Source organism: Clytia hemisphaerica, unplaced genomic scaffold, assembly GCF_902728285.1.
Source record: "Clytia hemisphaerica strain Z4C2 unplaced genomic scaffold, Clytia hemisphaerica genome assembly, whole genome shotgun sequence".
In the NCBI taxonomy this organism is placed as follows: domain Eukaryota; kingdom Metazoa; phylum Cnidaria; class Hydrozoa; order Leptothecata; family Clytiidae; genus Clytia; species Clytia hemisphaerica.
Genome location: NW_027104428.1, coordinates 41,531 through 67,520, shown reverse-complemented (window position 1 = coordinate 67,520; position 25,990 = coordinate 41,531). Strand labels below are relative to the sequence as shown.

General features: G+C 33.6%; 1 pseudogene; it reads right to left on the bottom strand.

The window, feature by feature from the left end:
- Window positions 1-24,311: 24,311 nt before the first annotated feature.
- Window positions 24,312-25,157, bottom strand: LOC136820504 (serine/threonine-protein kinase mos-like; annotated as a pseudogene).
- Window positions 25,158-25,990: the final 833 nt, after the last annotated feature.

Genomic DNA, 25,990 nt, shown 5'->3' with positions numbered 1-25,990 from the left:
TCAGTCATTACCACTCGAATCTTTTTGGTTGGGTTCTCATCAGCAAATTTATTGATTAGCCGGGTTAGGTTCTCTTTAGTTTCGTTTATCAATAATGCAACACCTACAACCTCACTCTGGCCTAACGAGTCTTCCACTAGAAAAATGTATGCGGGTAATTCTGACTTCATTTACTTTAAAGGTTGCATCAAGAAATAGAATTTCTGGAAATTTGTCAAAGTTTTCTTTCATAGATTCGTCTTGGAAAAACAAACCAAGGAAATTGTCTTTTTTATCGTGGCGCACGCTAACAGAGCAACCTTAAAGAGAAGAAGGTATTATAATTTATATGATATAATTATAATTTCATTGCGCTCATATTATAATGTTGCTCAATTTCCTTTGAGTGAAGATTTTGCTTAGCTTTTCATAGACTTTTATGGATTACTAACTATGGATTGACAGCTTCTGTAGAGATTTGGTCGTATTTTTTATAAAGATTTTGTGTGGTACCTTGCTTGAGTTGTTACATCCAAAGACAAATAGATAAGTCAAATTTTGCATCTAAAGCTCCATTCACATTTCAGTAATGGAACTTTCTGATTCAAACTTTTACATTTTAAAACACATTCGATGTGGAATGTGTTTGCTCAAAAGCGAGAGAAAGCGAGAGTTTGAGAAAACAATATAAAGTATGTAAGTCAGTTTAGATCCTTATTAAAAAACATTTTAAAAAGATCTTTATTAAAAAATCGAATTTTTTCAAAAATGTGGCCTACTGTACTTTTTTTTAAAGTGGGTGGAAGTATAAAATGGGTTGAATTCAAAATAATTTCATCAAGTGAAATTTCGGATGTCTAAAAATTTGATTTTTGATTTTTTCATGGATATATTAATTAATAAATTTGTATAAAATATAATAAACAGGGGGTGACCAGCCTTGTAACCAGCCCTCCCGGCGTCGCCCTATACCCGCTATGCTAGCTGTCACTTTGAAGAAATTATGTATATTTTTTAGTTATGGGAAAGTAAAGTAAAAGGAAAACCATCGAAGAATTTTTACATATTTTCAAATTGTGAAATTTTTTTTTGTGTTTTGTGTTTGTTTTTTTCATGTCTAAGCAATTAGCATTAGCATTGGAGTTATTCATTTCCTAATTTCCTTTTCCCCGTGTGTGTGAGAGGTTGTTTGCGACAAATGTTTTTTCACCTGTAGTGTATATGGGATTGTTATTACAGTGTTGTTATTGCTCTTTTGTACTGTATTTTGTTGTAGTGTCTGTTTGTTGTTTGTTATTTATTTGGAAGCTGCTGGTCGGTTTCTTTTTCTGTTATGTTTCCTGAAGGCGACTGAGTGTCACTATGCCAGTCACAAGTCTGGGACTTCGGGTTTGTGTTGTGTGTATGCATGTTTTTGATATATTTGTGTATTTGTTTTGTGTTTGTCCCCATTTTGTATGTATTCTGATGAGCTTGTATTAATGATTGTACGGAAGTGTGTTTGTCAGAAATCTTTGCAATTCATTGTTTCTCCAATATTACTTTTCTTCTATCATCTTCATTTGGATTAGGTTTTTCTTTCACATACCACTATTTAAATTCCCTTTTTTTTTCACTTTCACTTTCTTTCATTTTTTAAAACACTATACAATGAATAAAAACCTGAGAATGAAAAGAGCTCATAATAGAGAGCTTTCTAAGCCATTCGTCAGTATAAAACCTTGTGATAAAAATTTAACAAAAGGGTTAAAAAAACTAGGGAAAAACTAAGGTAATCTTTATATAAAGGTAGCAATATTTGACTTTTTGCTAAATTTCCCTCTGTTTCGGAATGATTTATAAATTCAAAAATTAAAAATACCCGAAAAAATCGTAAATATACATAATTAACAAAAATATTCTTTACTTTTTTCGTTTTTATCAGTTTGAGTTATTTATATATCAATACTTAAAGCCAAAGTTTTTATACAAAGAATGCGATGTCAAGGTTTTGAAAACGCAAAGTTAGATTGCAGTCTTCGACGGGTTATAGTTCGTCATTTTTCAGAATTTTCAAGATTTCAACTCTCTCAAGATTCACTCGTTCGCCAGCTCTTGCGGTGAGCGGTCACGGTGTACGGGGCTTCGAACCGGGTTCTAGTCCGATTTTTTAAATTCTCATTCTTTCCCCACACTTTCCATCTTATTCTTTGAACTGTAAAATGTGTGTGAGAGCCACAGGGTTGGATAGTGGCAATCCAATCCCAGTTCCTTCTCTTCTAGTATGCTTTATTCAACGTTGTGGCAGAAACGTGTCAAAGGTGTGGCAACTTTGTCTAGTAGAAAGTATACTTCTTTTCTCATTGTAATTTTAGTTTCTTCGGCTGGTTCCGTGGTTTTTACGTTTTAGTTTATTTTATATTATTGCGCGCATTTTATACTTTCAATAAACACATCTTTTTACTATTTTTTATCTGTGGTGGTGTCTAATTAACACTGCTTGGCGTAGGCTATACATATACTATATATATATAGTGCAGTCGGCTCCAAAGGAGTCTAAGGTGTTTACACCTTCGTTGATTCATTTTTTGTTTTCTTCTCCTGTCAGTCTACCTGGAGTTTGTTGTCATCTTGTACAGGCCGCTGGGGTAATGTCGCCTGACTGTCTTGAATGACAGTCAGCCTGTCCCAAGCCAGGATAAAGACAGAGGGACCCAGAGAGGACTAATTACCCTTTCATTATAACATCGTCTCTCTAAGAGGAAAAAGAATTCGGCCATTCTTTGTTGTTTGTAGATCTGACAGGAGAAAACATTTTATTTTCATACTATATATATACTACACAACCCTATTTCCATCATATAGGAGGATATTTTCACAAATGGCCGAAATCCTGTGTAGGTCGAAAACTGAGGAACAGATAATGTGTTTTCTTGAAATATTTTTTGACTCATATTGAGTTACTTGTTTCCATCTTAACTCATATTGAGTTACTTTCTTCCTTAAAGTCATTTTAGATCACTAGTTGTACATTGACGGATTTCTATGTCATCATATTTTCCTTTTCTACTCCAACCTGATTGATTTTCTGTGAACTTTCAAGTCTGTTAATACAGGCTTTTTTTATAAGAATAGTGTACTTTGCAAGTATTCTTATTAAATTGCCAAAATTAAGGGTGAAATATTCTTCACGTATTCTTACTTTTTTAGAGTTGACCTTTTACAAACACGAGAAATGATCAATTTGAGAGTTTTGGACTTTTGAATGAACATTTGGAGCTAAAATTACATTTCTGCATCAAAGTTTAAATTCAAGTTTAACAAAGGAAGCAGATTTTTTCTGTTAACCAAATACAAAATCACTGCATTCTTATCATATTCTGTGAAACTCACCCTAGAGGGTATTCTTAGGGTATTCTTACGATTTGGCCACTTTCCACCCTGATATTCTTATAGAAGATATTCTTATAAAAAGAAAAGCGTGTAATGTTACAACATAATTCGTTTTTGATATCGTCTGTCAGTTGAGTGAGATCGAGTTTTAGCATCTTTTGACGAGGGTCTATTGAAACTTTCTTCCTTAACGTCGCATAATTCTAACTGTGATGGATAATGCAAGATGGTCGCTATCAAGAAGACAAATTGTGATACCGGTGTCCATAATTTGATGACGCATTTTATGGTTCACAAGAAAATGATCAATTTGATGTTTTAGTTTACTTCTAGGGTGGATCCATGTTGCATATTCTTTCTTCATGAAACGTGTTGACATAGCGAAAATATTGTTCATTGAGAGTTACGAGCGGAATCGTCTTCCAAATTCATTAATGTGGGAAATCCCAAAGGGACCTATCGGATCATCCTAATCTTGTGAATTTCTCATGCTAGAGTTCGTATCAGTACCAATAATAAGAATGTTATTTTGTTCCTTCCTGGAAATACATTCTGTCAGTCTATTGAGGTATTCATCCCATTCATCCTCAGGGGCAGTACCGATAGGGGCATAAGCAGATACTAGGAAGAGACCGATGTTTTTCCTCTCATGATCATGTAAAAGTAAGCGTTTAGCAATGACACGTGCACCGAGATCTACATGTTTCTCATATTCTGTTGCTTTCCATGCTTCAACTCCGTCATTTAGTACAATAGCTACTCCTTGTGAACCTCTTTTTCCGAGTTGGATAGTTCTGTCAAGTCCAGATGAAACAATGAGTTTATAAGAGTTATTTTTAAGTAATTCAAAACCAGATCTCCACGTTTCTTGCAGCAATAGCATTTCTTTCTTTCATAATAATAAACAGTAAATCAGTTCGTGTTTCCGTTTTCAAACCTCGTACGTTCTGCGATGAGATTTGAATTGTCCTGATCTTTTTCCGTCTTCATAGCATCATATGCCAATGTTTTCGAATGACTGTAAATTTGATAAGATGTTCAAGCTCTGGCTTTGCAGCCCTGGCGGAGGAATGAAGAGCTTAAACCAAGCAAGCAAGCTAGTTGCCGTGTCTTAGAATTCCTCAAACTTTGCCGATGACGTTTCAATTTCTTACAGTCGTAATGGTGGAAAATATCAACGAAAGGGGCATGATAGACCAAACTTTTTTTTAAACGCAAGAAAAGTATGGTTTTGACACTTTAATTTTTTCTTCGGAAATCATAGAAATAGTTCACAGGTATATCAAGTATATTCACTCAAAGCTCAACCCTAAATGCAATTACGTTCTAGTTACTCGCAACGGCATACAACTGACAAGAATTGGAGATGTTTTCGGCAGAATCATCTTTCAAGCAATAGGAAAACATATCAACCCGACAAGGTATCGTCAAATTAGTGAAACAAAAAGTGCCGAATCCCTTAGCGTTGAGGATCAGAAAATTTGTCCGAAGCAAAAACACACCTCCTTTGTGGCCAAAATTCACTATCAAAAGCTTCAATCGCGTGACTTAAAAGGCAAGGCATCCATGAACAAATTAAGGAATGAACAGCCCTCTTTAAATGCGATGGGGGAGATATGTGGAGATATTTTGATGGTTGGAATGACAATTCAAAGTACTTTCGTTTTCAAACTTGTAAATCTCCACATAAGACAGAATATTTTGTTCTTTACAAGCACACTTTATGAATTTTTTTTTTAAAAAAACGAAGCATGATTCATATAAAGAAATAAAATATTTTCCCAGGTGACTCTTTTTAATTGGTAAATTTTCGGAACTACATAAATAGGCATCCTGGAAGACTGACAATATCAATTATCATCTCAATCCTATCATGGAGCGAGTTACAATATTTGATTTTATAAGTAAAGAAAGATTAGACGGCTTCACAGTGTACGTTCTATATTCGAGCAAAGAAAAATTCACAAAAATACGAAAGGAGTTGGTTGTTTGAATTAATTTCCGATGACCTGTTGCCCAAGATTTCTCTTTGGCCTGAGAAATATCGTTTGCTGTTTTTCAAGAAACCTTCGGGGATCGAGATACCGCCACCATGTTCTGGTTTCTACTTGGTAAGTAACTTATTACTGAACTACCAGCACTTTACCTCAAAGAATTATTCAGTGAAAATTTTTGAATAATGTCAATGAGAGATGGTTGTTTTGCAGTATTTTTTTTTATTGTCACTTTAAAGTAAACTAACTGTATGCGCAGCGTCACACTGCGTGTCCTAATCCAGCGAATCACTACATCTAAAAAACTCTAACGGAAGAAAGATTGAAGGAGCTGCAAATTGATGATAAGAATACACCGTTTAACAGTCTCGCCATCTCCACCGTAGAGGCGGTAGGTAAAAATGCTCACTTTAGTATTGTGGAAGGTTAGAGAAATGTAAACATTGCCATTTTTTTTCTTTCCTTTAAAGAGAATGTTTTAGATATTTGAACATGATATTAATGACAATTTTATGTATATCTCCTGAAAATTTCACAAAGATTCATCTAGAGGAAAAGAAGTTATGATTAAAAGAGTTCTTTACCTACCATTTCTCTGCTGGGTTTTCTTATGAGAACTGGATGTTTCCCTACCATTTTTTACGGAGGAGAGTCAAGTTTCCCGTGGTTGCCAAAATCAAAACAATGGAAAATTGTTCATACGCGTGCGCAGTCGACACTGTTAAACGGTGTATTTGATTTTATAAAAGAAAGGAGAAATAAGATAACATTGCATTGCAAGTTTTAACCATAATTAAGTGAATGGCTTAGAAAACTTATATTTCACATCTATTTAGCCATCGTGGCTGGACATTCGAGGGTGACTTTGAAAGACAATTTAAAAGTGAAAGTTTCTAAGACCCTCTTGCCATACCCATACCTTACTAATCTTACGCATGCCACAGTTGGACTACTGGTTCAAAAAGACCAGAGCTCAAACCGGGACAAAGTAGAAGAATATAAAGATGTTTTAAAAAGTTTTGAAAGTGATAGTTAGCCGCTTTCGTAAACATAAAGCTTTAAAAGGCATCTGAATAAGAATAGTAGACATATTGAGTGTGCCCAGCAAAAAGCGGAACAGAATCACCTTAGAAGTATGTATTAATGCGAGGATAAATTAATGTGAATGCTACCAAAAAATTTATGTTATGCGGAATTAATTAATGCGAATGGACCTAAATTTAAAGATTTTGCAGAATTAATTACCCTAAGGGAAGAAATTTTCGCGGCAAGATATTTTGACGGAAGAAATTTTCTCGGTATTTATTTTCGCGAATTTACTCATTTTTCGAAAAATTAATTAGCGGGGGATACGTTTAATAGGTACCCAAGAGTAAGAAAATAAAATACATTTTCTTTAAGGGCTCTGACCACAGTGAAAAAAATCATTTTTGAAATTTTATTGAGATACGTTTGTTTTTCTACCTGGACATATTCAACAAAAGAATGTATTATTAAACTGCATTTTGATTAACTACCCGATGAGTAAATTTTAGGATTTTAATGACGAAAAACTCAACATGAACCACAAAATAAAGTTGATAAAACGTTAATTATTCATTGTTTACAAAAAATTTCCATGGGGAACAAATATTTTTTCTCCGGATTTTTTTAAAGTGTGGCCAAATGAGCTATTCAAAATTTTTTGGAAAAGCCGTTTTTGTTTGAAAATTTCAGCTAAAAAATTGAAGAAACTTTTTGGGACAAAGAAGAATTTGAGATTCTTAAAATTTTCAGAGAGAAGAATAATTGACCTTACAGAAAGTGTATAACACGTTATAGTTTTATTGGTTACATCAGGTACTTGTACATGGCAAATGTGAAAAATCACTATGGTCAGAGCCCTTAAATCGCGAAAATAAATTCCGTGATGTCTTGTCGAGTTAATGCGAACGATGGCTTCAAATAAACTTTTTTTCTCCAATAAAAACAATTTCTAATGTACTTCAATGTTTTAATGTAGGTTTTGAAGGAGAATATAGCCAGAAGAGGGGCCTGTCAACAAAGGAAAAGTTTGACAAAAATGCGGAATTAATTAATGTGAATGGCCGAAATGTTTAAGTTTTGCGGAATTTAATAATGTGAATTTGAGGCCAGATCGGATTAATTTATCCCGCATTAACTTATACTCTTAAGGTAATATAAAATAAAATCCTAAAAACTTCATGGAATTTTATCTGAGTACTGCGACATGGAAATTCTTTTATTATTCAAAATATATCCAATCCACAAGGCAATTAAATTAACTTTCTGCAAAAAAAAGCAATAGTAGACGGGGCAGGTCTAAAACGCCTAATACCTACTACCTAATACTTACTACCTAATACTTAATATTTACTGTATATACCTCAAAATTGCTCGAAAATACCTTTAAAATAATCAGCATGCCAAATATGACCAAATCTGAAAATTTGGTGTTAAAAAAATTTCAACTTTTTGTCTTATAGCGTTTTAAAGACATGAAAATATTTTCTCTCTTTTTTTCTCTTCACTTCATTTTCCCGCGCTTTTTCTATAAAGTTTACAGACTACACACATTTTGTCAAGACACACTTTTTCGTAGGAGAAAAATATTTCGCTTGCTCATTCATATTAGTTTTATTTATAAGAATCAGTTGAGATGATAAAGCCCTACAAACTAATGTATGACACTTTACTCGATAGGATGCCTATGTTTAATATATGATGACCTATATTTAACCTCAAAGAACGTTTTAATAACGTTTTAGCCATTTGGATCTTTATAAAGGAGACAGGGGTGTATAAGAATATTACTGTTTTAGATATTAGCACATGTGTTCTTATAATTAAATCAAAGTCACAAGAGCAGTAAAAGGAAGAAAAACTAAGATAATAACATTTTGCTTTGTACTTATATGAGGCGAAGAAAATATTTACTTAATGTTTAAATATTCTTTTAGATAACACATTCAAATTCTACGAAACCAATTTTCTTAGAATAGAGATTTCGAAGGCGAAGGAGAGAGCCAGGGCCTGGAAGTTCTGGTCTGTAAAGTATCCAAACGGATTAGGTAGTCAGTATTAAGTATTAGGTAGTAAGTATTAAGTAGTAGGTATTAGGCGTTTTAGACCTGCCCATAGTAGACGTCTTAAAATATGGCATGAATTATGAGGATTTCACTTTAGATTTGAAAATTGGTCAATGAACAAAACCGAAGAACGCTGGTTACATCATATATAGACGAAATACCCGTTAACAAAAGTTCTATACCTTTAATAAACCGACTTCTCCAATGTCATGAAGAACATCAAGGACAGCTTGATCCTGATTGACTTTCGAAAAATCTTCCGCAGAGTTGGCCATTTCAATCTAAACAAAAGCCATTTATACTAGGGAGGATAAGAAGATCAATAAAAATAAACCATTCGAACAAATTACACAGAGACATTTAGAAACTTAACATTTTTAAATAAATTTTTTGAAATTATTAGGACAAAGCGTCATATATTCGAAGACGGAGAATATATACCTCTTTTAGAACATAGCGTTTCTTAGAATCAGCAATGTCGTCTCTTTGGATTGCCACAATTTCATTGACCTTACCAGAAGACAAGTCGTCGTATACTGCAAGGGAAAACTTTCAGTCCAGGACCCTCCTGGGCAATTGAATGGGCAATCATCTTGCCGAGGATTACAAACATCTTTGTAACTGCAATGTTGGCCTTGTATATTGGTAGGAAACATCCTGAAGGGCAGGATAAAAACCAACACTCAACAAATTCCTCAAAAGTTTCTGTGTAACAATTTCTTAAAACTCCACCAGTATCAGAGGCCGGCCGCAGCACTATTTTCAATGGATGGTTTGGTGTAAATCTTGTTGATTTGTAAAATCCAATTATGTCAGAGTAGACATCACAAGCATCAACCTATAATCGAGTTGTGGACTCATTCAGATTCGCAACCAGGTGCATTTGAGGCTCCTCCAATTCATCAAAGTATGTTTTTTTGAACACAGGTTTGCTCAAGAGTATATCATCGATGGATTCGTTTAGATCACCGTCGTTCTCATCCAAAATGACTTGTAAGGACTCGTCAGTTTTTGTAGAGAACATTGCTTTGAGTGTTGCTATTTTCTCTGAATTCGACATTCCACCACAGGATTTTGTAGCATATGAATGTTCCTTCACAACGTAAGGTGCACGTCCTTTACTGTAAACATAAATATTTAGTAAAACATTAATACATAATGCAGAATAAATCTATATAAATTTGACCTAGTTATTAACAAACTAATACTTGTGGATCACAATAACGTTTAAAGGAGATGTAACTGGATGTAAGGTCAGGGATCTTTGTTATACTTTTTTATCGATTTTTGAAAAAAATAATAGATCGATACGATCAAAATGAGCTATATCACATAAGTTATTGATAAACAAGATTAAATTATATTTCACCAATAGCTCTTCACCAAAGCAATAGAATCAGAAGGGGAGGGGGTAGTCACGATGGCATAGTTGAAGTTGTATTTATATTTAGACAGTAGAAAAAAAAATCGAAAAAAAAAGAATTTTCATTTTCATTTCACAAAGACTTTTAGGACCTCAACTGTCCTTTTTCAAATTTCCTCATATCTTTTGTAGCTATTTTTCTTGAAAGAACAATCAGGGTTCAGACAGGCTTTGGCAAATAAAATTCCCTGAGTTTTGTTGATTTTTAAGGTATTTTTCCCTGAGAAATTTGTTGATTTGGGCGATTTTTTCATGAGCCGGAAGGAATTAGAGGTTGGTTCATAGCTAGTTGAATTGCTGACAGTCTGCTGTTTTTTTGAAACGCCTTCAGCGCCGCCCGTTTTAGGCAGGGTAGAGTGTGCTTGCCAAAATTAAATTTTTTGGAATTTTTCCCAAATTTACCCCTCATTTCGACAAAAATGCTAGAAAAAAGATGATTTTCCCAGTCATTCGCCAAAATAAGTTCTCGCCAAAATTAAATTTTATTATGATTTTCACTGCTCGCCAAAATTGGTCCTCGCCAAAATAAGTTCCCTTAATGTACCCGAAAAAAAAGGGAAAATCACAAAAATTTATCCGCACGAAATCAAAGATCTTTTGTACTGCGAAAATTAATCCACTTGATAAAATAAGGTATTTGATATTTTAGTTTAATAAATTTGTGATGTTTAAACTTGATAAAATAAGGGGCTACATAGACTACATACAGCCATATAATAACACGATATATATTGTGAGATATGCTACAATACAAACAGCAGGTATTCTATTATGTAAAGGAATGTTTCTAGTTCTGTAAAGAATCCCCCTATAATGCAAAAATAGCTTGCAAGTTATTGCACACACGTCTAAAAGATATTGTTAGCTCTTATTTTGTCAGAAATTTGTAATGTATTAACTGTCATTATATTGATGTACTTAGTAGCTTATGAAGTTCATAAAGAATATTTCAATGTAGTCATTAAAAGACATTCTGTTACATTCTGTTTCTAGATTTTCTATAGTTACAGTAATCTGGGTACCTTTAAAATCTTTTCTGCTGTATTTCAGTCACAAATGAATAGTATCGTTTTGTATTTCAGTCAATTGTCAGTGTCATTGTCATCTGTCTGTCCACAACTTGAGATATTTAAAAAACATCATATAGAAAACAGTAAAACGTACCAATCAAAGTCAAACAGTAAAGTTAATCAAGTCAAACAGTAAACTTTATTATTTTTGATTATGCAATAGTTAATGTAAAAATCTAGACACACAAACCTTTCCTGACAGTCTCCATTTCCTTGTTGTTGTTGTTAGTTAGTTGTTGTTGTAGTTTTCATCTATTTCCAAGTTAGGTTTACAATGTTCTATATTATACCTAAATGAACCAAAAGATGTTGTTTTCAGTAGCGGATCTGTACTGTAGGTGTTCACAATATTTATGAAGGGAAAACGTTAATTTCCATATGAAGAATATAGATAGTATGGAAACAAAAATGGTAACTCTTAAATACAGAAAACATCCAACAAATTATGTGAATTCTGTCCATCGCATTAGAAATGTACGAGTGTGGTCCCAATCAAAACTGTTGCAAAAAAGAAACTGGGTGACATTTTGTAAATATTATTTTCACTTTCACATTCACTCTTTCAAGTGAAATTTCAATACTTTTACCCCTTTGAAATTTTGTGATCTATTGAAAATAAACTAACTGGTACCTTGTTTCACGCTGCTGAGGAAGATTTTGCTCAACACACACAAGGGGGTCATGCAGTCAGTACAGACACGTTGAAAGTTAGTATAGTGGTGGGTCATATTCTGATTTAGGATTTTGTACTAACTGCTGAAAGGGGTGGTATCTCAGAATTTTTCAAGTAATTGAGTTGTACTTTTGGGTACTACATGTTTTTATAAGCATATAATAAGGCTGAAAAAATGCTTGAGGCAGGGATGCTTATATCCTAACATAAATTTTGCGAGGATGCTTACAAAAGATACTGAATCAGGCTCAAAATATGCTCAAAGTTTTTATAAACATTCGAATTTTTTATTCAAACTTTTTATTTAAACATTCAATTTGCTTTGCAATGGTTTCACAAAAAACAAAGTAGCTGTACTACAAAGTAACTTAGATTTTTTTCGCAGACTCGAGGTAATGCTTAGCATATGCTTAATTTTTCCCATATCTGAGCCTAGATATGCTTATAAGTGCAATGCTTATAAAAAAAACATGTAAGTGCTAAAAAAAGGCTGCTACCTTTAAATAAAAGTCTGAGGTAAAATCGTTTTCAATCCCATCGCGGTTTCTGCATATAACAGCATATTATGGTTTTTGCCCTGCCATATGTCACAAACATTTCTTTTTTTTAATTATCAGCACTGATCAGCAATGTAGTGACTTCTTTTTAATTCCATTCGGCAACATAATAGCTGTAATATAATAATGACCGGTTCGTGAGGGCTTTACTGTGAAATATGCCAGAGGTCTAAGTAAAGGCCGAGCTTGCGAGGTCTTTGCGATGACCAAGGGCAACATTTTCAAAAAAACCGGTCATTATTAACATATGTAACATTACGCCTTACTCATTTGAATTGTTTTGAATTTGCAATGTCTTCTATTTTTAGAATCAAGAACGCACCATAGTGTAACATACGCCTTACTCAGATCTTAAATCAAAATGCAGCAAAATGTCCAAAATATTCAAAAGAAAATTCAGAAAATTCCGGAAGATTCTTCAACTTCCCTTTTTCATCCAGATTGAGCTCCAAACATTATACCAAAACACAAAACATAGGGTTTACCGTGTTTTAAGGTTTGTAGAGCCAAAAAAATGGAGGTATCGATTTCTTTCTACGTAAAAGCATTTAGTAGTACCAAAGGTACTAACTGGTTAATTATGGGTGGTATTCAATTTTCAAACCTCAAATGCAGTTAGTACCTTTGGGTACAAACTGCTGAGGGGTGGTGGGTGTATTTCAAAATTCAAATTTTGCAGTTAGTACTCATAGTGTCTGGTACTGACTGCTTGACCCCCCTGCAACATATCAAAATAAGTTCTTAGAAGAGTAAATAGGTAGCTGTAGAAAAAGCGATCCTAAGAACGATAAACACTATTTATAATATATAAATTTATGACATAATGGAAACAAGGCAGACATGTCTTTGCTTCGCTCAAATTGGAATGGGAATCTTAAATGTCCTTTCCTGATCAAATTTCCATTTCAAGGCAGAGAGTAAGAAACCACCAAACATTTTACATCCCCAAAAAATATGGAATGTGAAGTACCAAAACCGTGCACTATTTTTTTGTGCTCCAAAATACCTATATAATTTGTGACGGTTCATAGGAAAAAGAGTTCAAAAGAAATCTTGCTTAAATCACCGATAATTGCCGCTTTTATCAGGAAAAAGTTGTACTGGGAAAAAGCGGGATTGTCCCGATAATTCCCTATAATCTTCCCGGTAAATTCCCGATAATTAAATAGGAAAAAATCGGCAATTATCAGTAGCATATTACCGGGAATTATCGAGATGCCGATGATTGACGAAAGAAAACGTTGCATTGCGCATTCTATACAAATGTTTTGATTGTGAAAATTATTGGAATGCCGCTATTTCATGCTTATGATTAGCGAGAAAATTATAGGGAAATCAGTGATCCCTTTAATTCCCGCTAAAACATTCCCTGTTTTTTCTGATAATGTTCCGATAAAATACTGCTAATTATGCCGATATTTACTGATAATTTAAAATTATCGGTAAGTTTTCAGGAAAATAGCGGCGGGATTTATTGGAGGTTGCCGATAATCCCGATAATTGTGTACTCTTTTTCCTGTGAACCCACATTTTGAGAATCATTGTATAGTTTACAGGCTAACAACAACCTTTCAAACGGGACCACCCCTAAGCTGTTTAAGATCAAAAGCAAGGAGTTTCCAGTGTTGAAATTGTGTCAAGATCACACTACAGGAAGGAACTGTACAATTCATGCAAAACATTGAAAATAGACGGTTTCCAAAATGAAATCAAAACATTTGAAAGCATAATGAAGGCACAAGAGGAAGAATTAACACAACTGAAAACTAGGTCCTGGTGCCTGGTCATCAGTGTCATGATTAGCAAAATCAAAGAAAGCTTCAAAATAAGAATGGTGATACTTGAAAAGAAGATTGAAAATATTGTGAATAAAAAAAAGAATCAGGGCCACAAAGCTATGCCAGAACATCGAGAAAAATATGGGAGAGGGTGACACGGAAAGAATAAAAATAGTTGATGTTATATGGATAAAGATCCTTCAATTAATTTTAAAATTTTAGATGCTACCTTAAAGGAAGAAATTTTGGCGGGAATTTAATTTGGCGGATGGCCGAAAAAGTTTTTTCAGAGGGAATTTAATTTGGCGGATCAGGGAAAAAATTAATTTGGCGGATGACGGATTTTTAGGTAAAAAATCAAGGCGAAAACATTGATATCGCATACTTTTAGGGGGTAAATTGTGGAAAAATCGGACATAAAGTGAAAAAAATTAAATTTGGCGGGAATTTAATTTGGCGGATGGTGGAAAAAATTAAATTTGGCGGAAACTTAATTTGGCGGATTTCAGGCAAATCCGCCAAATCCGCCAAATTTTCTTTCCGCCAAAATTTCTTCCTTTAAGGTAATAAATGTTTGATCTAAAGATATAAGAAAAGGTTAAAAACAAAAATAAAGTCTATCAATATCCTCTATTATAAAAAGTTTGGTATTAAAAAGCCTTTTGTTTGTCTGATGTTTTGATCTAAAATAAATTATAACAAAAGGTTAAAAACAAGATTAAAGTCTTCTATCAATATCCTCCATTCTAAAAAAGTTGGTATTATAAAAAGGTTGGCAATAAGAAGCATTTCGGTGCCCCATAGATCATTATAAAAATATCATTTGGTTGATTGATCAAAATTAATTTTTCATAATTTAGGGTCATTAATTTACCAAAATTCCATTCTATAATCTCATGGTTGATTGAAATTCGATTGAAGTTTTTGCTTACATTAATAATTTGTAATTTCCTCCTAAAGTCTGTTTCAAAAAAATTGGCAGTCGGCACATTTTCATACATTGCTCTTGATTGAAAATTGCTATTTTAAAAAGTAATACCTTTTTGAAAAGATATTAACAAGTGGAGTATTTCAAGAATCTAAAAATTTGAAAACAAATCGAAAATGAAGAAGAAAAAAATGAAGATTTTTTCTACTGCACCAAAAATTTTGATTTTCACTATACAAAAACTTCAAACTTATCTGATTTCAAATCTAAAATTACAAAACTAATTCCCTATTACTAATTTTCGCGAATCAGCCTGTTTTTCACGCGAAAATCCCGAAAATTAATCCACGCAAAATTTAATCCACTTAAGGTATTTGGAATCAGCTAAGTTTGAAGTTTTTGTATAGTGAAAATTAATGTTTTTGGTGCACTAGAAAAAATCTTCATTTTTTTCATCTTCGTTTTTCTTCTTCATTTTCAATTTCTTTCTAAATTTTTAAATTCTTTAAATACTCCACTCGATGATATCTTTCCAAAATGGTATTACTTTTTAAAATAGCTTTTTTCAATCAAGAGCAATGTATGAAAATGTGCCGACTGCCAATTTTTTTGAAACAGACTTTAATTTGTAATTTCCCTCCTAGGTTTTGTAATATCCCACAAATTTGAAATTTCTTACATTTTGAAATTGAAACTTCTTTTTCTAAATTTCTACTGTAGAAAATTCGAATGCTTGACAAGTTAGGAATCCCATGCTTACTTTCGCGAAATTCTGCATAAATTACCCTCGGTCTAATTATATTTCAAAATTGACCTTGGGAATTTATCCCAAATTTCCCTTGCAACCATGAGAATGCTAGTACAAATCTTGAATGAAACAAACAATAAGTTAAATTTTGTGATGAGTAATTTTTTGATAGCAGTAATCACTATTTGTGAGACCATGGTAGAAGGAATACCGCAAGGGAAGAAACTTTTGTGGAATCTAATTTCGCGATTAGGTTTCTGAGTTTCGAAAATTAAAATTTTGCGGTTCAGGGTATTTTGGTCCACCAGGGGAGTACTTTGGGTGGTAAGATATAGATAAAAAGATATAGGTGGAAAATAATTTTAGGTTCCAAAAATCTTTGTGAAAACTTACTTCTACAAAGATTTCTTCCCTTAAGGTATTTCAAAATTATAAATCTTTCTTAAATGTAGCAATTTAAAAAATATTCTATTCCAATAAGATTGCTAAAACTAAAAATAATGGTAAAATAAGAAGAGGGAACATTCTGACTTTATTTATTTTTATTTTTTCTCATTACCAGAAAAGTGACAGCAATTTTTATCTCTCTAGATGAGAGTGGTATGAAAATGGTCCAAAAAGATAAAGAATAGTCACTTTCCATCTAAATTAACAAATGATCTTGAAAAAGGCTGTTAGGCCGAAATATTGATGCTAAGCATGTGTTGTTTTTTTCTGAGTTGTTAAATTAAACAATGGATTTTACAAAATTTATAATAAGGAGGGCTTTTTGTCTGACACAGATGAAAACAATTACCTTAAGGGAACTTATTTTGGCGAGAACTAATTTTGGCGAGCAGCGAAAATTGTAATTAATAAAATTTAATTTTGGCAAGAACTTATTTTGGTGAATGACTGGGAAAATCATCTTTTTTCTGCCTTATCTTTAACATTTTTGTCAAAATGAGGGGTAATTTGGGAAAAATTCTAAAAAATTGAATTTTGGCGAGCGGACGAAATATTTAATTTTGGCAAAATTTTTCTCAAATTAGTTCTCACGAAAATATACCTTAAGGTATCTTTGGACTTGCTCAAAATCCGCCAAATATTATTGCCGCCAAAATCAGTTGCTTTAAGGTGAAAACTGACTGGAGCCATTAAGATTATTTAAATAATTGTTTTCTAAACTTAGAAGCTGAATATTTTCAACTTTTTCAAAGATTTGCAAAAGAGAATAATTTTTTAAGTAACATAAGTAACATAAAAAATATTGAAACATGAAGAAGATTCTTGCTAAAATTGTGTCTAACAAATAAGATTAATAGAGGTACAAACGACACCCATCTTCCAACATTTCAGGACATGCTCTTTTTGCTAAGAAAATGGTATCACAGAAATTTGAGGGTGGCTTGCCGTTACCTCGGGGAAGTTTTACTATCAATACTCGCGTATTAAGAAAAGTAAGGTTTAAAAGAAATTTAAAAAAGTTTACAATTTTACTGTGAAAAAAAGGAAAGCCCCATCAAAGGCAAGATCATCATGTTTTGTCAAGATTGTTTTTTGCTGCAAGTTTTTGGTCAAATTAGGACAGTTTTTATTCCCCTTTGAGATGCTAGAGACATTTTTTATGCTAAACCCAAAAGTTTTTTTTGCATGATTCCCACCCTGCATTAATTTTTCTGCATTCTTCTTGAACACATTAAAGGTTTACGAAATGACATAGTGCTGGTCGACACAAACAGACAAAAATCGAGTAACAAAAACAGAACTAGATTAAAGTTGATTATCATGAAAAAAATCTGATCCACGGAATAAAAAAATCATCTGTGCGTTAAAAAGATATGAATAAACATTTCGTCGCGTCAAAATAAAAAAGCCTTAACTCCATTTTTTGGAAAATTGAGTTATGACCATACCGATGCTCTACACCCCATTTTTTATCGAATTTTTGGCTTAAATCCATCAAAAACCAACCTAAAGTGGCCTAATTTCAAGTTTTTTGAAAAATAAGAATTTTACTTTTCATTTTATTTTCAGGGTAAAAAAGCCTTAAGTCACATCAGTTTAGAGCAAAAAAGCCTTAAGTCCAATGTGGAAACAATTTTTGACTTAAGGCTTTTTTAACACAAAAATATTTCAAATATTTATGTAATATTCTATGTTTTTTCAGGATTTAAGGAAAAAAATAGGTTTGTACAAAGCTGCCCAGGCCTGTCCATTCCTGCCTTTTTTGACACTGCAATGGCTTCAATAGGACATAAACAAAACGAAAGACAAGAGAGAGTGGAATAGTAGTTTTCTTGCTCAGATCTTCAAAGAGTTAAGCAAAGTATTATAGTTGGTTCTGGTTGTTTGTAAACATTATTTTCAAAGTTTTACAAAGTTTTTTTATTTTTTTAGTGAAATAAAAAGAATGACACAGAATGAAAAGAATTAGAATAGGTAGCAGGGTATCAACAGAAGCTTGGCAGTTTGATAATGCTAAATGCCTTAGAGCTGAAGATCGTTGGTCTTTCTCTAAATTCGGTGAAAAATGGCCAGATGCGCGTGTTTTTGGTACAGTGATAGGTAGATCTGGCCAAAAGTTTGATGTCAAATGGGACATTGATGGAGAAACTATTGCTTTTGAGATCGCCGATTGCTTATTTAAAGAAGGTATGTAACTTATGTCGATTGATATTTTACTTCTGTTTCAACTTTTCTCTTTACAAAGTAATCTAATTGTGAATAGTTGACCAAATTAGTCTTTTCTCTTGATATATTTTCTCTTGATTTCTTTTTAGCATGTCTTAATTTTTCTTACCCTTTGAAATCATTAGATTATTCTTTTCTAGAAAATGCAGCAAATGATTCAACTCTTTCATCCAATCTTCCTGCTTCCATGAAGGATATCTCATGTTCCATCAACTACACCCCTAATCCTGAAGATTTTACTGATCCTTCTAATGTTGCTGGTCCTTCTAGACTTGATAATTCCTCTGGTGCTACTGATCCTTCTAATATGAACCCTTCTACTGTTAATGGTAAGGTTGCAGACAGACGGTTTGTACATTTCAAACACTATCATCTATTTTCAGGTGCTCGTTACAAGCGGGGGTTCGAAATAATTGACAGGCCCATAATTGTGTAAAATTTATCAAACGATTAGGAGAATAGGGCGGGTAATTACCAGAAAGCTGGAAAATGGTAGTTCTCAAATCCCTAAGTTAATGAAAATTACGATTGAAATTAGGCTAATCACACAATGTAAATTTTAAACAAAAACATTTTTGATTTGTTCTAGATTCTAACTCAGATCAAGATGAAATAGCTAAAGCTCGAGACCCAGAAAAAGGAATTGCAGTTGGAAATGGTAAGACTTTCATTAAAAAGTAGTTGGTAAAATCTTCATTTTCATTATAATGTGCAAATTAAGTATCAAAAACCTTCATTGACGTAGAGAAAATCAATTCAACAATCAACAAAACAATTTAAGAGCTCAACTTTGTTACCAGTCGTGACCCCCATTTTGTGGATATTCTCCACAAGACCCTTCTTGCACTTTTATTAAACCCTGTTACAATAAATTAGGCATAAAGGAGTAGGAATTTGTAGAAGGTAACATTTTGCTTGTTTTTATCTTAGCTGATGATGAAATCTCATTCACTTCTTCAGAGTCAGAATCTGAGTCAAATACTGTTAGTGAGGTAAAAAGTAGCCATTATTAAGCAATGTTTTTTGATTGAGATTCATAAGCTTGTTACCAGTCACAGTGAAATTAATACAGTAGTTTTTTAGGCTTAAAGCAAGCAGTCTATTGAGCCTCTCGTTTCAAAGTCTGTAAAAGTAGTGTTCCAAGTAAAAGTTTTGTTTATAATTGAGCCTTTCGATTTCTGAGACAGAAGAACCTAGAGCACCTGAGAGCACAAAAAAATTTTGGAAAATAGAATTGCAATATGTAAACTTTTTTTTTCTAAAATTTTTCTTTCCATAGGTCGTGCAGGATATTAGCTCAATCGAACTTCTACAACAGAAAAATATAGCTGAACATAATGATGTGCTCAAGAAACTAGGACTACCAACAGTTTCAAAGAGAAAGTTTAGTCGACATGTTCCTAACTTCAAATCACTGTCAGATGAATCCTCGTCAGATGAATCCTCATCTGAGGATGATGGAAACTCTGAAAATTCTCTTGTTGATGGTAGAGAGGTTTACCTGTTAAAAGAAGGAAAAGAAATTTTCAAAGCACGTTACGAAATGACTGTTGATGGTACTTTGGTCCACGGTGAAGAGATCAAAGATAATCAGGGGCGCTTTTTCATTGTCAAAGTAATGAAGAAAGCAATGGAATGGGACTCCTTTGATCTTGATATCATGTGTGAAGGAGCTGCTATTTTATGGGAAAAATCTGATATCAAGATTATCTCTGCAAAAAATCAATTGGAATCTGGTACTGAAGCCAAAACACCGACACCTCTTGCACAGAGAAAAAGGAAAAGACAGCCAGAAAACTGGTTGGTGAACAAAAAGAAGAAGGCTGTAAATTCTGGAAAGGAACTTCATTATGAGACTAAAGTTTCTGGGAAAAAGACTTCAAAGATGATCAAAAAAAGAGAGATGAAACCACCATGCAACTGTCGTCTTAAATGCAGTGATAACTTTACAGAGGAAAAGCGAATTCAGATTTTCAATGACTTCTACGCTAGTGGCGATAAGAAAATCCAAACACAACAAATAGCAATGTTAGTTAAAGAAGAGAAGAAAAGCCGTGAACGCAAAACTAAGGATAAAACAAAGAAGAGCAGAACCAGAGACTTTACAAGAACACACTCCTTATTCATTGATGGTGAAAAACGGAAATGCTGCTCTGTAATGTTTCTCAATACTTTAGCAATAAATGACGAGAGGGTTAAATCTGCTTCGAGAAAGAAGACTGCAACAGGAACCCCAGCCGAAGATGGTAGAGGGAGACATGACAACCACAAGAAATGTGAGCAACGTGAAGAGTACGTCAAAGAACACATTAAGCAATTCTTCGTCGTTGAATCTCATTATGTGAGGAAATATTCTAAATACGAGTATCTCCCCTCCGAGCTAACAGTAGCAGAAATGCACCGCATGTACAATAACTGGCGTATTAAAAAAGGGTATCCACAAGAAAGTTACCCATTTTATCACAGAGTCTTTCATGAATGTTTCAACCTGAAATTCCAACTTGTCAAAAAGGACAGGCGTGACACTTGTGAGACTTTCAAAAATCTTAACAACAGCTTAAAGACAGAGCAAATCCGTGCTCACCAAAAAAGCCATCTTAAAGAAAAGGATACTGTTCGAGCATTGAAAAACAGTCTAAAAGAACAAGCAAAAGATGACCCATCGCTATTGGTAGCAGCATTTGACCTACAGAAGGTATTGCCAAGTCCATATGGTCAAACTGGATCGTTTTACTATTCACGTCGTTTAGCAAACCACAACTTCACTATTACAAATGTAGCTGACATGGAAACATTTTGCTATTTCTGGACGGAAGCAGAATGCCAAAAAGGGTCATGCGAGGTTTCTACAAGTCTATTGCGATACATTGCAGAGAAAAGTTCAACCGGTATCAAGAAATTCGAGTTTTTCTGTGATCGTTGCGGTGGCCAAAACGATAACCGCATGGTCTTCATAAGGCTGAGCTATGCCTTGAGTGTCTATGACATTGATTCGATTACCCTAACCTTTCTAGTGTCGGGACATTCTCAAAACGAAAATGATAATGCCCATTCTGTTATCGAAAGAATGGTATCCAAGAAAACCATTTACACCCCAGCCGAATGGGAAGCTTTAATCCAATGTGCCTTCAAAACCAACCGATGTGTTTTTACTGTGCTCGAGCATGGCGACATTATTGATTTTAAAAAAGAAAGAGCCTTTCCAGAATTCAGATCTGTGCTACAAGATAAAACGGAGGAAATCATGACAGAAGATCAGAAAACAAAACAAAAGCAACACAACATCAACATTGACTTGCCAAAACGCAAGGTGGACAAGATTTTCTGGTCAGAGATTGTCTCCATTAAATTCTGCAAAGAAGAACCAGATGCTGTTTTCTTTAAGTACATCTACACCGAGGAATATCGCAAGGCCATTTTCAAGCAACCCATCCGAGAATTGAGAAAGGGTGATGAAAGTCGAGATGAATTGCTGAAAAAGTATCACAAGCCATGTTGAGTAACTCAGAAGAAGAAAGACGACTTACTTACATTGTGCAAAAAACAACTTATTCCAAGCAGACATCATCGTTACTATGAAACCCTTCCAGTTACCNCAAGCCAGTTTTTCAAGGCAAACTTAAAATTCCGTACATCATAAAAATCATTAAAGCGCCGAATAACGCTATAATGCCGCCAGCCGTATCTTAGCCTTGTAAAAACTGGCTTGGTTAACCAGGCTATCCTTAAGTAAGACCTTGATTATATGAAAGATTTCTAGTCCACGTTGATATATTTTATTCAATTATTATTACGACTGTTTTGTTTAGCCTGAACTAAATCTGCATAGATTTTCTTTAGCCTATCTACATTTTGTTATTCTAGCTATTTTTCAGTTTTCTGTATATTAAAACTTATATGATTTCCCAGATAATTTCCTCATAGATTATTGTGTTCAGGTGAAGCTACTTTTTTTAAACTTCCGAGTTACATAAATTTTGAAAGTTGTGATTTTTCAATTTCATTTTTATGAGAAACACTTTACATTCTAATTCATGGGTCTTTGACTTAATTCAGAGGAACCTAAATCATTTTGTATTCAACTTAAAATTAGTTCATTTTTCTAATATATTTTAAAGGCCATTTTAGTCTTCTTGTAACGTTGTTGTGTTAAAAAACTTTATTCAAGCTTGATTAAAATCGTTTTTCTTTGATTGGTTTGGGTAATTGAGGCAAGTAACATTGAATTCAGACTTTTTATACTCTAATGACAGATTCTACTAATCTCCTGTAATAGTCTACAGACTATGACTGTTCTCATTTTTACTACAAAGGGACATTGTATCAATTCTTTTGTCAAATCTTACATAAACTCTGAAAGTCTACCTAGGATGTTAATCACAAGAATCTCAACACGTTTTGTACTACTTTAATCTAAGCTTTAACTAAACTTCGAAATGAAATTACCTCACAATCTTTTTCAGCACTTTCTTTGCGCTCTGTCAATAACTGCACACAGTTTTGATCTTATCTGGTTGGCAGTTTCAGCCATAAATCTTGGTACTATGTCTCACCAGCAGTCGAGCAGCAAAGTGAGGGGTTAGACCCCTCAGCATTCCACGCAAAAAGTAGACTTTTTACTAATGATTTTCAGTAACTTTGGGAAATGAGGACCAAATTCCAAAATTGGGCTCTTCTAGAAAAAAATTGTTTATAGGAGGTGGAGGATATAACAAATTTTAGTCATTTTTACCCCCCGGACAAGGTGACTTTTGACCCCCGGCCAACAAGTTTTAACCCCCGGACAAGCATCAACTGACCCCCCGGACATCCAAAATTACCCCCAGACAGCAAATCTACCCCCAGACAAGGCAAATTTTGAGGATTTTTTGCTACCCCCGGACAATATCCTCCACCCGGGGTGTAGGAAGATTTTTCTGGAAGCGCCCATTACGTAGTTCTTAATAAAATGGAGATAAGCTCAACATCTTCATTGCGGTTTTCGAAGTAAAAAAGACTTAAGTCCAATTTCCTTAATAACTCAAGAACTGTATAAGCAATAAAATTGAAAATTTATATGTTGAAAGATCTTTATTCAGTTATACTCATATCAAAAAAACAGCTAGCTAGACCAACATGGTCAAAAATGGCAGCCATTACAAACCTTTAAACTCGATTTTCTCAAAACTACAAAAATGGAGTTAAGGCTTTTTTATTTTGATGCGACGATTTATGAAAATAGGGCATTTTCCTCTAATATTTCTAATTTCTTTTTTGTTGTGTGCATACCGCAATTGTTAATCGCTCAAATTTGAGCAAGTTAAACTACTATAAAAATATTTTTGACAGTAGTCAAAATGGTTCATCAATTGCCCAATGTAACGTCTTTTTTTCCAAGTAAAACTTCAATGTTTGGACTTGGGCAAAACTTGAAAAATATTGAAATCCGTTAGTGGCACAGTAGTGAAATAGGTGAAACAATTTTGCAATACTCTTTATCTGAATTATTATGTTCGCAAAATACCATTCTGTGATAATTGTTTTTGAAGCGTTATTTTTCAACAGAAAAAGAGCTGCATAGAAAAGAATGTTTGAACATGGTCGTACTTCCTATAAACTAAATTAAGTTAAAAATTTAAAAAATTAAAAAATGTTCTATGAAGAATTGCATGATTTCCCTATCCCCCATTATTGTCTTTGTATTGCTCCAACACTGGGAGATTATTCATGTCCTCAGGTATGTGTGACCATAACTTATGGGCTTTCTAGATTGAGAATTAAAACAACGCTTTTTGTATCATATGAAAGCTATTTTCATACTCTTTTTAAAAGCATTTATGTCACTTCTGGTCACTTTAAATTATAACCGCCAGAGAGAGAAGACAGTCGCATATATGTGTCCTTCGTGGCCAAAGATTTAAGGATCTTCAACATTTCTAAGGTTTTGTAAAAAGAGTAATATTTGAAAAATGACTCCCTTTAGTGAAATAGGAAATTTAAAACATTGAGTTCTACAAATTTATATAAAAACAAACCTATTCTACTAGATTAAAAATGTTCTCTGAAAAATTGCATAACCTCGCTAGCTTTCATCCTATTCTCTTTACATTCCTCCCAACACTGAGTCATCACCTCTGAATAGAGTTTCTCTGTGTCCTCTGGTATGTGGGGTCTAAAATTGTATGCAACCACTTTAAAAATTATAACTTTGTGGTGTTCGTTTCCATAAGGTTTTTCGCGCGTTACCATTTGCCACAAACATATGCCAAAAGAGTATACATCAGCTTTGTCTGTAGCAGGCTCGCCGCATAGTTAATTCAGGTGCACGGTAGGATAGGTGCCGGTCAAGTGTCTTTGTTGGAGTTGAAGAGAAGAGATCTCTGTTAGTCTTTACAACATCCCAAATCAGAGATTACACTGATTCTAACCTGGGAGACTAAAATGTTCAATGGTTTTAAGTCTAAATGTACAATATTTTTCTCATGTGAGTACGTAAGACCGGAAGAAATTTGTTTTGCGAATCTAATTCTGCGCTTAAATGATATTACCTCGTTTTCGTCATCAATTATGGATTGTAATGTCCTTGCATTCAAATATTCCATTAAGATATAATGTGATTCATTGTTGTAAACACAATTGTTGCGCACAATGTTTTTATGTTGCAATCGATAGCCATGTTCTCGGATGTGAAACTTTCTTGAGCAGCCCTTGCGTTCCTGGTGGTGATATGAAAGCGTTTGAGTGCATACTTCTAGCGATTATTGTGCATTCATGTACATTACCAAAACCTCCGGAACCCAAAAAACGACCCGAGTGAATTTCGTTGAAATGGAAATCTTCCTTGCGTTTGGTGCACAAATTCTCAAATAATCTAACCGATTTTTCATCTTTCATATTTCCAGCACCGGGTTTTTTCGGTCATGGCCTGGGAAAAACCTCAGTTATCTAACTTCACATGGCCGAAAATCAACGGTATATCCTTAATTTAGTAGTTTTTTAAAAATGTAGTGAAGGTGTTTAAATTTCATGGTAAACCCACTTTTGCAACATAAAATGAAGTTCTTGTAACATTAATAAACTCTGAAAATCTACTATCCTAAAAAAAACACACTTAAAAAAGATTGCATTTTTAGCATAAATCATATTTTTGAGCATTTCAAAACCACATTAAAATGACCATGATCATCTGAATAAATTCGACTTTGTTTGATGTGTGGTTGTATTTATCATTTGATGTGTGGTTGTATTTTAAAAGTTATTTCAACCAGTATTATTTTGTTACTTTTGATTCCACACTGACTCTTCAACCTCACTTTGCAAATGTTCCATTCGGAACGCGAAAAAGAATTCAAAAAGGAAATGGAAATTGGTCCGATGTGCAGAAATTCCAAATTTGAAACCAGAAAGTAACGAAGTAAGATTTTCAATACATTTTCAATCAAATTTGATAACTTCCTAAAAACTGTTTTAATTTTTCTAGCCTTACAATTATAACTGCCACAAACATTACTGTATTTACACAAATTACAAAAAATTCTTTATTTTTATTATTATTATTATGCATATAGATTTACAAGCTAGGCTCTCTGTGGGCCTCTAACCCGATCTTGCTTTACATTCCTCTTGCAACCAACTCTTTGGGGTGGTTTTAAGTCCATATGTGTCATTTAGCTTTTCGTTGAATGACTTTATTGTGTGCAGCCACACTTAGCTAGGTAGTTTATTCT